Raw genomic sequence first — 4,297 nt, 5'->3', positions numbered from 1 at the left:
GACCCAGTTTCAAAAGTCTGTGTTTCCTCATTGAGTCTTTAACATCATATATGTGTGGCTGTGGGTATGTGGATGTAATATGTAATATGTATTTCAAATAAAAATCTTTTATTTTTTATTTTTTTTTGTTTTTTTGAGACAGGGTTTCTTTGTAGCTTTGGAGCATGTCCTGAACTAACTCTTGTAGACCAGGCCAGCCTCAAATTCACAGAAATCTGCCTGCCTCTGCCTCCTGAGTGCTGGGATTAATGGTGTATGCCACCACTGCCCAGAAAAATCTTTTATTTTTTAAGAATACATTTAAGACATGAAATCATTAAAAATAGATATAGAGTAATAACCATGTAGGTTACTATGTAGATACAATATCAAAAATTTGTTAATACAAGCAGAAATGAGTTGGCATGAATCTCAAATTCAATAGCTCCTGCCCAATAATTTAAGCATCAACCAAAGAATATGTCAGAAGTAAACAATTCCAAACTTTAAATATGAGAAGAAATCACAACTGTCTTAAGAGCTTATTTTGCTGTGATAAAGACTATTCTCAGAAACCAGCTATGAAAGAGAGGGTTTATTTCAGCTGATAGACCGCATAACACTCCATAATTTATGGACATCAGGGTAGGAATATTGAGGCAAGAATTGAATCAAAAGCTATGAAAGCATACTGCCTTTGGGCTCAGTCCTCATACTCACCTTGCATTTTTACACCCTAGAAAAGTGTGCCCACAAGTAGCACCACCCACAGTAAGCTGGGCGCTCCCCCATAATTTACTAATGTAAGTAATGAACAAATTTGCCAGACTAATATGGTGCATGTTTTTTCTCAACCGTGTCTCCTTTTTCCCAAGGTACTCTAGATTGTGTCAACTGCACACAAAACATAGCCAATATATCTGGAGACTCCACACATCTATTTAGCAACAAGATTCAAAATAATGATGCTGATTGAAAAGATTAAAAACTTTGAGTAACACCCACTTACTGAATGAGCAAAATGGGTTGCTCATTTGGGGCAGTGATGATACCAGAAGCATCCAGGCCATAGGGGGAGCTGTTATTATGTGGCNTAACACAAAACGATATGTTTACATGAAACAGACTTAGCTAAATAGTGTAGAAAACATGAAGGTATACTTTATAACAGATAAAATCTTTGGAATCCCTGGAAATTTAATAGTTTCTGTGATGAATACTGTTCACATTAATTAATGAGCAGTAATATATGCACATTTCAGTTAAACCCACCAGTAACCTTCAGAGCTACATCTAGACAGAATTACTGTACAGTATTTTCTGCTATGTGTTAAAAGGTGCTCAAATCAATGCATATTATACTCTCAAATAATGAGAAGAGTAGAAAATAGCCTACACATCAAATGGTTTGTGTTTATGTGAACACTTAATACCTAAGTTTTATTTTTACACCTGGTGCTGAGACAGTGTGCCTGAGCTAATGGGAGCTCACCGACTCCAGCTGGCCTGTGAATGAATGAGGATGGGATCAAACTGGACCCTCTGAATGTGGCTGACACTTGGGGCAGACTGAGGGGCCAATGGTAATGGGATTTGTCTCCACTGCATGTACTAGCTTTTTGGGATCCTATTTCTTTGGACGCATACTTTCCTAAGCCTGGATGGAAGGGGGAGGGCCATGAACTTCCCACAGAGCAGGGTGCCTTGTAGGACTGTAGGGGGAGGGGAGAGGAGTAGGGGAGCAGGAGGGAAGTGGGAGGAGAGGAGGAAGTGGGTATTTTGATTGGTATTATTTATAAAGTAATAAAAATATTAAATATCATTGTAAATGTAAAAGATTGTCATTTTGGAGGATATTGAGAATTCATTAGCTGTTTCAAACCATCTCAAACAGGACCTCTGAGGTGTGTTTGAGGAAATGTTAGGTCATTCTGTGTCTATCTGAAAGTAGATTAAATAGCTCTAGCCCATTAGTTTTTTAAGGGCATCCTTACAAAGATTGTCCCATTCCTTCCAGATTCCCTTGAAGACCTAACTGTCTCAAAAATCAACATTGTCAAGGTGAGATCTTATTTGTAAAGGATTTGGGCTAAAACATAAAGGAAATTGGTCTGGGATGGGACCGTTTCAGGTATCGAGTGTAAGTGGAGTTTGTGTTTCAGTGACCTCACGGCAGAGAAATGATTGTGGTTTCTTTCATCTCACAGTCTGATTTAATCTGAACCAATTTAGTCAACAATACCCCCTAAATAGTTTGTGGTTATTATTTTCAATCCTATGGTGGTTTTTCTCCTATCCACTTCTGATTTCCCTTTCGCTCTATGCAGAAGCAGGATGCAATAAGTGAGTGCAGCTGCTCAAAAGGATTGTCCTGTGCAGAATGCTGGGAGGAAGAGAAAGTGAGCTCAGACTGGATAGCTCTCCTCTCTGTGGAAGACACCTCAGACAGAGGCCATGCTCCCTTCTTCTGGGCAGACACCATGAAACAACCTGCCAGGTCAGACATGCTGAATCTTTCTCGGTAAGACTTATGCTATACAGATTATTAGAGATGGGTTGGTCGGGATATGAGAATTAGCCTGTAAGGGCTAGAGTTAATGGGCCAAGCAGTGTTTAAAAGAATACAATTTGTGTGTTGTTATTTCGGGTAAAGCTAGTCGGTGGTGGGAGCTGGGTGGATGAATGCAACCCGCAGCTCCTACATCAAAAGTAAACGCAAACCAACCATAAAACCTTTGATCTACAATCTGTTCTAACAACAAAATATGCTAGGATAATAGAACTACCCTTGTGTGAGTAACCAACCAGTATCTGATTTGACTTGCAGCCCAGTCCAAGAGATAAAATTCACACCTGACAGTGCTTGGGTGACCAAGAACCAGTCTAGATAACTAGTAGATCTAAGGCAAACTAAATAGTATTGGTTTAAAATATAAGATAAAATAATGTCTAATGATATTCTGCTATACTCATGTTTCAGTGCCTTATTTAACTACCATCAGAGAGATTTTCTCCTACAATAGAGGCAAATAAAATACAGAGACCCACAGTAAGTCTTTATGCAGAAAAAGAGAGACCTTGGAGCACACAGATGTCACCATCAAATACCTCAAAGATAAATGAACCTCAAAGAAGGTAAAAGGAAAGGGGGTGGGGAAGACATAATGAAGGAAGAAGACCAGGAGAACACAATCCTCTAAAACAACTGAGCAAAGTGCACATGAAATCATAAAGACTAAACAGCAGCAGAGACAGGTCCTACCCAGGTCTGCACCAGATCCTATGTGTATACACGATAACTTTGAGTTTAGTACTTTTATGTGACTCCTGAATATGTAAACCAGTGGTTCTCTGATCTACTGCCTTCCCTTCAAGCCCTTTTACTTACTGTTGCCTTGGCTTGTCCAAGATCTGGATGGAAAAGGAGGTGTGAAGAAACAGGGAAGAAAAGACAGAGAAAAACTTGTCTTCAAATTATATTATATGAGAAATATTTTACGTTTAATAAAAGGGGAAAATAAATAAAAATGAGGAAATTTGACTACCAACCAATGAGCAACATAGTGTTTTCTATTTCCATCCATTTGTATGCAAAATTCAAGAAGTCCTTGTTTTTTACTGCTGAGTAGTACTCTAATATGTACATATTCCATACTTTCTTCAACCATTCTTCCATTGAAGGGCATCTAGGTTGTTTCCAGGTTCTGGCTATTACAAACAATGTACTCACACACTGAGACAATGGGGATGTTCTATCGGGAACTCACCAAGGCTAGCTGGACTGGGTCTGAAAAAGCATGGAATAAAACTGGACTCGCTGAACATAGCAAACAATGAGAACTGCTGAGAAGTCAAGAACAATGGCACTGGGTTTTGATTCTACTGCACATACTGGCTTTGTGGGAACCTAGGCTGTTTGGATGCTCACCTTCCTAGACCTGGAAGGAGGTGGGAGGTCCTCGGACTCCCCACAAGCCAGGGAACCCTGACTGCTCTTTGGGCAGATGAGGGAGGGGGAGTTGATTGGTGAAGGGGGAGGGATGGGAGGCGGTGGCGGGGAGGAGACAGAATTCTTTAATAAATAAATAAATAATTAAAAAATGTCTTAAGTTGTATACAAAATGAATTTAATGTCAAGAACTGAAAGCATATATTGAATGTGCTTTTTTTCTTTTAAGTTGTAGTCAAAAAAAGGTTCAAAAATATTTGCAGTAATTATTTTTATAATTGCTTGACTAAATACCTGATAAAAATTAAAAAAAACATGGGTTATTTTTTAAGGCCCATGATTTATAAGGGTAAATATGACAGACTTTTT

The sequence above is a fragment of the Alexandromys fortis genome, unplaced genomic scaffold (genome assembly GCF_014885135.2).
Source record: "Alexandromys fortis isolate MF-2015 unplaced genomic scaffold, M_Fortis_MF-2015_v1.1 scaffold_23, whole genome shotgun sequence".
Lineage (NCBI taxonomy): Eukaryota > Metazoa > Chordata > Mammalia > Rodentia > Cricetidae > Alexandromys > Alexandromys fortis.
This window is presented reverse-complemented; position numbering follows the sequence as displayed.